At 42.0% G+C, this 12,828-nt stretch overlaps 1 protein-coding gene and 1 long non-coding RNA gene across 10 annotated transcripts in view; one reads left to right on the forward strand and one right to left on the reverse strand.

The window, feature by feature from the left end:
- LOC126919670 (protein tweety) overlaps nucleotides 1–12,828 on the forward strand; it is a 40,110-nt gene that overhangs the window by 9,972 nt on the left and 17,310 nt on the right. The gene's annotated exons all lie outside the window — the stretch shown is intronic.
- Nucleotides 9,992–10,626, reverse strand: LOC126925736 (uncharacterized). Its single transcript, XR_007714094.1, has 3 exons — nucleotides 10,418–10,626; nucleotides 10,226–10,348; nucleotides 9,992–10,141 (listed from the first exon to the last, which is right to left on the reverse strand). It is a non-coding gene; the product is annotated as an uncharacterized LOC126925736 (long non-coding RNA).

Consider the following 12,828-nt stretch of genomic DNA (forward strand, 5'->3'; position numbering starts at 1 on the left):
GAAAAACCTGAAATTCCAATGGGAGAATGGAAAATCGAATCGAACGAGCCGCTCGTAGAAAGCACGGTAATCGAAAGGCACCGGAAACCACGCGGAAGGGAAAGGTTGACCAAAGAAAAATTTCCCAGGCATCTGGTCGACAGTACTGTTTATTCGGTCACATGGTGCATTCGGCTTTGGGAACGTTGTAAATCGTCGCGTTTACCACAAGAAGACACACGATGTGGCATCTGGTCGAAAAATCGCGTCCCTGCTCCACCTTCCGCCCAGCCCAATCCGCCTTCGTCCCATGTGCTTTTCCTTCCTTCTTTTCCCCCTGCCACAGTAAATCCGTCTCGCTTCTTAAAGTCCTTCTCTAGGATTTAAACTGGCCAACTTCCGGCTAATATGCTCGCGGCAATATTTACCTAGTACCTTGCCATGAATTTATCACTCTGGCGTGCAAGATACGGCAGAGACTCTCGCGATTTTTTATCTGTCGCGACTTAAATTGTTCGAATTGGATTCGTGCACGGTCTCTTCCAGCTCGACTTTCAATTACATATCCGAGGAATGGTGCTAGAGAGAGACCAAGCCCGGTCAAACGGCAGAGTCTCGTTAACTCGTGTTCGTCGCTGTAAGAAATATACACGATACGTGAGTTCGTGTTCATTGGAAGAAAGATTAATAATTAAGTGCAAATAGTATTAATCGGTTGCTGTTTCCCGAGGATTGCCAAGCCTTGGTAGGAACTATTCGCAGACGTGGTCGGCGCGTAAGATAGATAGAACGGAGGAGCTCGTTTATCTTTACCGGAGACGATCTTTTTAAATTTATGACGAGGAAAATTGCAAAATGGTCGCTTGGTAATGCATCAATGGCACCGATTGCCTATTTGGAATTTCATAAAACGCCTTTGGCATGATAAAGGGCACACTTTGGAACAGCCATGCATAGGAATTAAGGGACGTGAAAAATGAAACTGCAGCACATTTTATGTAATCCCCTTGTATCCTCGTAGGCATTCGATTTCCTTTGTCATTAAAATTTCAATTATATACTTTCTTCGACGCCGCATATTCCGACGAATATTTCTTATCGCTTTCTCTTCCCAACGATAGATATAATAATTAGACCGGATGTTAAACTGGATCGAGTAATGATTAATTAGTGTTATAATTGGAAGGTTTCTAGTATTCTAGCCTGCTTCGAGTAGAATTTGACACCAATGGGTATCGATCTACATCGGATTAATCCATCGTTTCGGAATCTGCGATTTTCATCGATACTTGGTTCCAGGAACTGGCTGGCATTCCCATCGATGAACTGGATTCGGTATTTGCATTCCGTAACCATTCCGTGAACGACGTTATTGGTTCCTCGAAGCTCGACAGAGCCAGGATAATACGAAGAACTGAAAGAGATCCTTAGCTGACTGATTCCTTCTCCGGAATGGAGAAGTGCCTTTGAAGATTTAAAACAGTCAAGCTTCGTTCTTCCTTTTTACCTTCGGCTTCCACTTTCTTCTAGCTCTACTTTGTCAACGAGTTAGGAAAAATTAATGCCCTCGTAATACTTATGTTCACTCGGTATTAAAGGAAACGTTATTAAACGAATGTTTGAATAACGATCACAGTTCCTCAGATTTAAAGATATTCGCAGAGCGAAACGTGTACGTCCGGTGATTTTGCGTAGCAATCGTCATCGAGAAGAAATTAAGGAGCCAAATGACGAACATTGGCATTGAATAATTCCAATTAACTCGAGGACTTTTTCGGTCGAACGTAGCAGCTACTCCGAATGATTTTGCGTATACGTGATGCGTGTCTTATAGCTAGCGTAAAATGATTTTATATACAAATTAACTTACAAAAACATTATATTCTAATAATTTATCTATATTTACATCTTTGAAATTATGATTTTGTAATATTAATTTCTGTATTTTTTTATGGTAATTCATACAGCATTCACCAAGATGCATTCTTGAATATAATCGGTCTCATTTTCTAGCAGTTCAAAATCAAGTTCATCTTCCGAAAACCATTTTTTCAGGATTTCTAAACTATAATACTTTTCGACATGATCGTCGAATCAGAACTAACGTTGGAGACGTTGTCAGAACCATAGTTTCGGAGGGATATGGGATTAAATATTTTACCTGCTTTTTAAAGTCTTTAATAAGTCACTTTACACTTCCTAACAAAGAGCACAAAGAGTTAAGGAACTAATTTACGAACCGATATTGCACTCTCAATTGAAAATGTCGAAATCTAGCATAAACAGGGATTGTCGCCTTTCGCGTGCAAATGATTAAAACCGGTAAGCATTGCAAATAAACGTAGAAGCCAGAGTTCAAATGATTTCGATATTACGATTTTTTGAATATTAAACGTCGCATTAGAGACTGAGAATTCTTTGTATTCGATGGACTAATCTAAGTAGTGATCTAAGAATCGAATCACGGTTAAATGGATAAAGATGTCGGCTAGAAACTATCGCTACCAATCTAAAACGAAACTGGAATCCCGGATTCCGGTTTCTGGGTTGGAAGGAATTACGTTATTTAGCGGTGAAATTTTTCTTGGCGTTGTTCAGGTTACGAGCACGCCGCGGCGCCAGAAGGAACGCGGAAAGGGGAGACGTTGAAAGAGGGCGACTCTCTTTCGCCGGGGAGCATCGACGTTTCGAATCTTTGTAACAGACGGCGGCTGCGGTTTAACTTTGTAACGCGGATAATAGCGTCGCGGCAAGTTTTCCTACCCCTCCCGTCACCATTCTGTCCTCGTAATTTCGTTTCGCTGCAAGCGTACACTTTTATCAAGCGCCCTGCTGCTTATCGATGCACCTCCTCCGATCGCGTACGTTTCCCTTTTGGGGTTTTCGTTCCGCGGAGACCAAAGGTGGATCGATCTACGCGACGAACAATCGCGTTCTAATAACGAGACACATTATATCCGTATAATCCATTGTACGACGAATCGTTCATTTTAGAATTGTCGTTTCTCAAACTAATTCGTGACTAATTACAATACTTTTACGACGTCTGCAAAATATATCTTCGTGCTTGTAACACGAAGCTTCTATTTAATTGTACGAACGTAACAACGATATCCGTGTCGTATTACGCCGCTTTATCGCTGCACCAGGTTTTCCCGTTTTCTTCTTTTCTCGACGGAGTTGAAGATTTCCAAGAGCGAACTTATCTCACGGAATACCACGAACGTTATTACCTCGTGTAATTACCAAAATATCGTTACGATCAAACGTCACCGCACGAACCACGAACGAATCACGCTGCCCTAGACACGCGGATATCACGAGACGGTTTATCGCTACCTTAAAACTGTCAAAGTTCACGAAACCGCAACCAATTAATTCGAAAGCTCGAAAACTTGCATGTCACCGAACACGATCGTTCTGTAATAGCGTTCAGGATATCAATTTCGTATCGATTAATCGAGCCACGGAACCGATCAAGTAGCGAACGAAGAGCTGCGGCTAAGGATTGGGAATAGATTTCGATCGGTTGGATTCAACGGTTCGATAACGAAGCGAAATATCGAACTGGGAAGGCGTGGCATAAAGGAGCCCGCTGGAGTTAACCGCGAGAGCGCAGAAATCGATCGGCGGAAGTCGTTGCTTTCCATCTCTCTCTCCCTTTTTCGTTCACCCCGCTCACCCTCGCTCTCGCTCTTTCTCTCGCTCTTTCTCTCCTCGTGTAGCTTCGCCGTTTCCTCTTCGACGTATTGCTGACATTGTTGTATCGGGTGACGTACACCGGTTCATCGTACGCCCAGAGACAGGAATTACTCGTCGCGATTCATTCAAAATCACCGGTTAACTGCTGCGATCCGGAAATACCCGCTTACGAAAAAGCCGGCCTAGATACGCATCAAGGAAAATCATGATTTTTAAATCACCAGGAACGCACAATTCATCGAGGGCACAAATGCGACAACTTTCTTTTCTATCTCTTCTTTTCTTCTTTTTCTGTTTTCTTTTTTTTGTTTCTTTTTGTTTTGTGTTTTGTTTTATTCCTCTTTTGTTTCTTCTTCTTTACGGCGATAGCTTCTTGCAGTTGATGTGACGTATCGCGTCGTGTCGATTCGATATTCCGCGTACCAGTGGTGGCTGAGGAATTGGGGCCACAAGCGAAAGAAAGATAACGAAGCCTGACCTATTTGACGCTTTCTTGCGCTCGACGCATTGGGAACGGTTTTTGAGGTACATGTCCCGTTTCTCTCGTTGTAACGTGTGTAGAAGACTTTATCAATTTCCGTAGAATGCGGTCTGGCTACGCGATGTGTAGGTCTCTTTGTGCTAAATACATAAAAGTTACTGGCTCGATATACATGCGCGATAATTTAGTAAATTGGCAATTTCTCAAGCACTTTGTTATCTTCGTTAGAGTCAAAGGTTTGGGGATTAACACGACCTATAATTAAACTATTAGAAGCGAGGTAAAGAGGAAGAAAATTACGTGGCAAAAGTGGTACGTTAAAATTCAGTAAACTGCCGAGGAAAATGTCCCGCATGATCTTTATCGCGATTTTGCAAACGTTTTACGACACCGTCCAGTGGAAAGTGCAAGTAGCCCCTTAATTCGAATTATCCGGGCCGGTTGAACGCGGTCGTTCGAAATTTGTCGTCCAGCCTTTTACCCTGATCCTCTTCCTCGTAGACTCATAGTCGTCGACACTGTATCGAGCCCTGAATAGCCAGCTCGCCGTGTGCAGTAGTTTCCAACGTTTCAAGCTGTCGACAAGCTCCGAACCGAACGAACTTGCCCCGTAAAAAATGTTTTACCTCTCGAAATACAGGGGATGCAAATTTTTCCTCTCTTCCACGCCCGCTGCTTCTCGACTTTTTTCTGCTGCCGTATTTTAAAAGCTCTCTAACCTCCTCCCTCTCTTGGTGAAAGAGAAAAAGACGAAAGAAAAAAGGGGACAGAAAAGAGAAAAAGTGGCAGCGGAGCGCGGATGGTTCGTGCTTTTGGCCGTGCAACAGAATTCTGGCGATAGAATTTTACGCGGATCGCGAAAGATAGAAATTCGTCGCGTCGAAACAACACGGCGATGACTAGCGTCACGCGATTCTTTTCGTCGTAAACGTGGCCGATCGTAAAACACCGAGGATCATCCCTTAGAAAACTCTCGATGCAATTTTATCGCGAATAAAGCATTTCTCCAAGAATAACGAAACGAGAAGAGAGGGTAGGAAATGGACAGGCTGAAGGAGAAAAACGCGATAATTCGGCGCGTCATCGTAAAACGTGTAGCTTCGCTCGTAAAAGTTGCCTATGTACGTCGAAGGGAACGTTAAAGGAAATCGTTGCTTTCGTTCGTGGAAAAGGTCCGGCGAGAGTCGCGTTGCCTCGTAAAACGAAACTCCTGATAATCGGAAACTTTGAATGGAAAACGTGAATGAAGATATACCGGGTACACGCCTAGATACGGACAACTTTTTTCCTTATCGCGCGAAGGATTAACAGGCGAAAGAGAAGTTTGGCTATTTACAGACTGATTTTTATCGACGAGATTGTGTCGGAAATACTTGTCGCTGTTTGCTTCGGCTTGAATGATGCATACGCTTGTTGCTAGACAAATGAATGTACATATATACCAACGTGTCTCAATCTGGCCGTGAAATTCTAGGTAGAAATTGCGACGTACATTACGACGTGTATTACGATATATCACGACGGTTACGTCACCGTGTTTCCATTGAAAAGTATAATCGGTGGAAATAAATCGAATCTAACATCGTTGGGTCGTGGCATTAGCAATCGCGTTTGCAATGAACTTGATTCGAAGTTGCTTTGCGCGAGGCCTACCAGGTTGAAACTTACGAGACGGTATAATTGCTTTTGGCGGAACAATAAGTACGCTCATTGTTCCACGTGTTTAGAGTTCTGGAGAAGCGCAAATAGAGATTGTCGTTGCGTCGATTAAACGTTTTCGTTGTAATTTATAGGGTGTGTCGCGTAACTCGATGATAAAGTATCTTGATGTTTGTTAAAATGATTTGAGGCGGTGTTAGATGTAAGTGCCCAAGAAATACTCTCCATGTTCAACAATATAATTTATTTAACAATCAACAGTCAACAATCAACAATCCTTGCTTCTCGACTATGATTGCTTCGTTGATACATTTGATTCTTTGCACTTCGCCCTTCGCATCATTACGATATCTGTTAGCTTTTTCGGAACTAGAATTTTTTAGGGTTCAATATATTATCGATGTTAGTGAGTAATTAGATTATTCGAGGGCTTTTTTTTATATTCGCCCTAATATCGAAGACTCTTGTCATTTTTAGTTTGGTCTTCGTTGGTACGTAAATATCTGAAATATAGCCGTGTCCTTTCGGACGACCTGACCTGACCTAATGCCATTAGGCCTCGCTTTTGAACATTCTACTAAGCCAGATCTGGTGCACGCAGGTCACTTCAATGTACATTCTTCGTTGACGTATGGTATCTGTCAAATGAATCTTTAACAAACATCCAATGCCCGGAAATATTCAGCAACTTGAAATGCAATCAGTCGACCGATCAATGAGTAATCTGCCACGCCATAAACGATGATTCATAATTGCTTTTACCGCAATTGCTTCGCTATTGTATTCATCGCAAATACAATTAAATAAATTAGCCGAAACGACGATATCGTACCGTCGTTACAAACAAATTAAATCTCACTCACCCATTTCTACTCACAGTGACGATCTATAAAGCGAGTAAAACGCTGGCCATAATTGCCTTTGTTTATCTGTTAACGTTACTCGAATTGCCAATTCCTTGCGCATGACGATCTCTTGCTTAAACAAACCCCATAATTTCTAAATGGAAAAGTTACTCTGCTATGATAGAACACGAAGAGGCGCTGATCTAAAGTTTGAAATCTAAATCATCGCTACCGACAACTCAAGTTGCTCGTGAAACAAACAAAACACCTTACTCGCGACTTAATTAAACTTTTTCGTCGGATTCCCGCCCGGAAGCGCGTTCGGTCGGTTCGCAGCTCGGCGTGTGCTCCCGTTAAAATTCAACGCGCGTTGCATGCATGATAACGAGCGATCAGCATCCGTCGGTTCAGCTTGGTAATTCATGCGCGCAAAACTTCTCCACGGAAATTTCAAATATCCGACGCTTGGTCTACGTCACGACCGGTTGCAGCCATCTCTCCTCTAAAAGGAGAAAAAAAGAAAGACAAAGGAAAAGAGCAAAAGAGAAAGGGTGAAGGGGAGGGAGGAAGTCGATTCGCCAAAGTTTTCTCATTGTCTCAGAGCGCGGAAAAGTTTCGTTGCAATTCCGTGGAAGATAACTATCGACAGCTCGTCGTACTTTGCCAGCTGCTCGCACCCGCCATCGAGCTTCATTTGCAACGAGCTTTTAACGTTAATATCGTCCCACCTAGGTTCGCCGTTTTGGATAAAGAAAATACCGGGAACAGGTTGAACGTGTTCGTAAGCGATTTATAATCCACAGGCGTGATTTCCTTTTTATGCAGCCGCGATATTAAACGGCCGGAAAGCTTCTTGCGCAGCTTTTAAGCGACTCTGCAAGAACTTGAAAGTTTGTACCCAACTATAAAACGATATCGATGGAACGAGACCTGGATTAAGGTAGGTTTATAGATATCCGTTTAGAAACACTACGTCGCTTTCATTAGGATAGATAACATCGCGTGTAACTAAACGCGGTGCTTTATCTACGAAGCAAGACACGTACACGTTGATTAGAAGACGAATTTTTATGGATTTATGGGAAATTTATGAACGCAGAAATGCAAAGAGTACGACAAAGAAATATATATATATATAAAGTATTCGATGTAAAGTAGATGGAAAAATTGTTATGTCGATTTTTATAAGCAGATTCATTCGACGACATTCGGACAGTCTTGCCAAGTTTCAAATTACATTTCCGTTTCGTTCCTGGTCTTCGAGAGTTTCCCTTTACTTAGAGTACTATTCAAAGGAAAGTTCTTCCTCGATCTGGGTCTGTATCCTCTGTTCCCAACTTGTACGAAGTATTCCTAGGCGACTCGGTAGGAGGTAATTTTCGCCGCTTACATTGCTCTAATTACCAACTTTTATTCCTACAACTCCGTCCCTTGGAGAACTCCTTCTCTCTTCGATTACTAAAATTTCTTCGATTCTATCGCTGATGATTTTCAGACAATCTTTTGTGTATCCTATGGTCTTCGTTATCAAGGAATTTGATAATTCGAGAGGAAGATACGAACGTAAACGCGAAAAAGAAGCGAGGGAAACGGTAGGGGTTAAAGCCGGAGACTCGAGAAATATTCGAAGCAACGGTAATTTCAACAGGAAATATTCACGAAGCGATAGCGCGCTTTTCTCATCGAACAAGCTGCGTTTTCCAACCCCATCGTCTCGTCGCAGAAGCGTCTCGTGTCTAATAACTGTAATTTACTTAGCCAAGAATCGACGTTTAATTACGACTACTTTCAGGAAACGTTTTCAATCGTCCGTATATCTATGATATTTCACGGAGAAGTTGAAATTGCACGAATTCCGAGTACGATCGTTACTACGAGGCTGCATTAATAGATAAGAGACGAGTAGATAAGCTTTATATCATGTGCACCGTTATCTCCTATAGTTACCGAGCTAGGAAAAACGAAAAAAAGAAGGAGGAAAGATACAAATTATCGTCGATGAGACGGATCGGTCGGATCGTTATTCGAATTCATGAATTCTTAAGAAATAAAATCTTTGATGTCGTGGAGATTTTCTGGATCGTTGGCGAGTTTTGTCTCGTGGAGGAACGCTCGGAAATAATTTGACATTTCGGAGGAAGAATCGTGGCTAGCCGATGATCGCTACGGAAATTACACAGAGGAAATAATTACTCGCACCGCTCGTCGTTTTGATTTTACGCGCGCTTCTGTAAACACTGCAATTATCATCGTTCGTATACAACGACCGTACGGAACAGAAATCAGCGCCAGACTGTTTAAACAATTACGTGGCCTCGATAAATCATCGAGTCGACGCGTGAAATCGTTGATGACTCGCGATCTCTGTATCGTCTGGTCATTGCCGATCATTTGGACAATTTCTGTATTTCCTATCAAGTAATTCGCTAAGAATTACGTGCAAAGTTTACCAAAAATTTAAGCAAATCTCTACTAGAGACTTTTGGGAATAATATAAAAACATCGAGTGGAAGATCAGTGGAATAACGTTTGCTAATTAGTAAACATCGATTAACATTGAATCGGCAGCCATACGTATGTGATTTGCGGATATATTCTTCCCTTGGCTTTTAGGTGAGAAATTCATACGAAGATCGCAAAAATGAAAAATGAAATGAAAAATTCATATTCTCATAAGAGCATAGGTATCGCATATAATTGATCTATTGGGCTGGTAACTAAGTGATTGCGGATTTTGTCAATACCACCTAATGACAAAATCCGCAATAACTTAGTTGCCAACACAATATGTTGAGCAACATTGCTGATATTTCAGTCGACGTTTAACTTGCAACATTCTCTTACGCAATAATTAATCAACTTTTTGTAATAAGAGCTGGAGTAGTTCCGTGTACCTTATTTATCGGAATAATCAGGATTTTTACCGTGAATCGTTGCGACGCTTGGAACGTGGCATAGAAAGGTCCCAAGAATGTCACGTGTAACAACACGAAGCGTAGTAAGTGCATGCTCTGATAAGATAATCTTGATAACTGTAAAATCGTTGACCGCGCGTATTACCGGGCAAATAGGAAATTCAAATCGTACCTCGTGTCAACTTTTATTCTAAATCTTCCGAAATCTTGCTGGGAAATTTGATCGCACAGTTGCGATGATATTCGTTTGTCGCAGCCACGCTCTGTGATCTCGATCGATACAAATTTAAAGCGTTACACAGATCATCATTGAACGCAATTGAAAACAATTGAAATCCTCTGAACGAGACATTAAGGTCCTCCAACAACGAAACTAAAAGCATCTGCAAACCGTTTTGTCCATGCTGCTTTATCGTTATTTTCATTTTCTCTAAACGGTGGCGAATTAGAGCGAAGGAAGTAGATCGTCAATGTCCACAAGGGAATCGTTCCAATAACATAATTGTCCGTCCTCTGCCACTCCATTATTTTCTTTAACGTCCAGCAAATTGCTTCTATCTCTGTATAAAGACCAGTTGCATTGTCATTATAATCGATGCATTGTAATCAATTCGTTATGGATTACTGTTATTTGAACTAAGTACACGGAATAGAATTTTCCCACTAAGTCATCCAACATGTACGTATCGCTTTAACGTCGAGCCCTTTTCACTTGGTTCGAGATTGGATTTGAAAATCGAATTCTTGCTCCATCTATTTTCGTCTGCCTGAAACGCACATCCAGAACGCGCATCGTCTACGAGATAAAAATTTCCTTTCCGAAAGTGATTACGTACCATATCCTGTACAAGTATCTTCCAACTCGAGATCGCATAATTCTCATAATAACAGCTCAGCTTTTCCAAATTCGTTCTGTCAGACATCCCGCGGGGACGTGTCCGTATCGTTCAAACTCGAAGACAGTTAACCGGAATCAAAACGAAAGGTCGGTACCAGTATCGCCAACCTCGCTTCCGCGAGGGCGGACTCGTTTCGGACGCGATTATTTGCCACAAACAGTAGCCGTAGAGGAAGGAAGTACGAATTCTCGGGGATGACTGGCGGAACCGTAACACGGTAGTCTAGTCTCTATCGCATGGACACACAAACGATGATGTGTGACTCTTTCGTGGGCCGGTTTGAAACACGCCTCGTAAATGTTAATCACCGTTATACCCGGTGAGGCTAATCCAGGCCGGTTGTACACCGCGTTGGCTTCCCTCCCAACGGAGCCGAGGTGATTCCTGTAACAATTTCGGGCTTGTTTGTTAATGCAGCGTGCACACGAGCAAACGGTTCCCCGCGCTACGATGTATTTAACCTTCGTTGCTGTTGCAATGAAAGATGCAGGTGGAAGCAGCGCGTGGAAAGTTAGAACCCGCGTTTCTCTGACCCGCGAGCTATTTGTCGAGAACGCTATACAATTGCTCATGAGAGTATTTCAACGCTTGTCGTAAAAATCACGCATAAATTACGCGTGTTACGTGAAACGTCTTGAAGCTTCGTTAACGCTGCGATATCGCTAAAGTTTGAAGATTCCTTTATATTTAATATGAAACTTCGATTCGATCGTAGAACCGATAGGTGATGATAGTCGATGATATTATTTGCAATCGAATCGCAGAACTGTAATTATTGACAGAGAGACGTCGCTTAATCTGTCCTTTGAGTTAGGCTTAGGCACGCGTAGCATCTCGAGAGCTAAGTACCGCGCTTGACAATATTTGTCGAGGTGTCGTGCATAAGGTGTCTCGTGTTAATCAGACTCTGCAAATATCTTGAAAATTCGATATGATACGAGACACGCGTTTCGCCATCTTTATATCGCGAGAAATGTTATTTCCTATGAATCAGGCAAATTACGAAAGATGCATGCGAACCATATTAGTGATACCTTAAATTGTATTAGTGGACGACATCGAGGTTATTCCAGATCAATCAAACGTACATGCGTTTCCAACATCTAATCTGATCACCATATGCATTAAATTTACGCGATACGATTCTATTTCCGATCGAAATTCTCTCCCTCTCTCTTGCTCTCGTGAAATATCGCAAATAAAAACTGACCACTCTTAAAGTTTCCTATCCTTCTGTTATCTATGAAAGCACAGCGCGATTGTAATCCAAATGGAACACTCCGTACATTGTATTATATAAAGCTAAAAATTTTCTATGATTTTGAACACGCTTCGTTTATCTGAATATCTGCAACGTAATCGACGCTCTCGTCATACAAAAGCCATGCACGTGGATCTGCATGGAAATCCCTCGATCTTGTTCGCCGGAATGACCTTGTGGATATGCTCACGGATCGCACTGCTCGATGGAATCTGTTGAAATAATTACGCAGCATGGCAAAGCAGAGATGCTCGCACGAATAGTTTCGCAAAGTTATTCAAACAGCGTGCCGCGATCTTGGCGGAATGCATGGCCACCTGAGAACGAGTGCACTTGTTCCCGCGATGCAACCTCTGATGGATCCGAAGAATTTCATGCTCGAGCAGCTGGATGCCTTTGTGGCGTATGGGAACCACGAAAGAGCAACGTCACAATAAGCAATGCAATTGCCGCGGTAGCTCGCCACTCTTTCCTCCTTTAATTCCAACGAATCCGCCTGCGAGCTACACCGTGTTCACTGATTCCACGTTGTCAGAGAATTTCGAACGTGATTTAAGATTTATAGCGGGTGTCAATTGTCGAACATGTTCATTAAGAATGAAAAGTTTTCATGAAACTTTGGAATGGAAGCGTAGGTGTGGTTAGAGTAAGGAGAAACGATTTTGAAATATTTATCAAAGTTTGAGAAGGAGTTGAGCGAAAAAAGAAGATTCACGAGTTTCCTTACGAGCGGAGTAATTTTGAAATCTGGTTTAAGCGAGGGTAGAAAGAAAGGTCGTGGAGGAATAATTTATGTGGCTGAACCCACTAACCGAATCGTCGACGATGCAGACGAAATTTCATCCTCGAATTTCTTTCGCTCGAATTTTTATCGAATAAAGTTTCAAGCGTTTGACGTTTAACCAACGACTGTACAATTAGTAGAAACGTTAAGAAGTTTATGCAATAACAAAACATTACCGGAAGTTTTTCGAACTTTTTAAAGCCTAGAAAGTAAAAAATTAAGCTCGCGCATATGGGAACTATTCGTTTAGATCGCTTTACTTTCGTCTGAGGATTTTTCTTTTTTTTTTTTTTTTTTTTTTTT

The sequence above is a fragment of the Bombus affinis genome, chromosome 1 (assembly GCF_024516045.1).
Source record: "Bombus affinis isolate iyBomAffi1 chromosome 1, iyBomAffi1.2, whole genome shotgun sequence".
Classification (NCBI taxonomy): Eukaryota; Metazoa; Arthropoda; class Insecta; order Hymenoptera; family Apidae; genus Bombus; species Bombus affinis.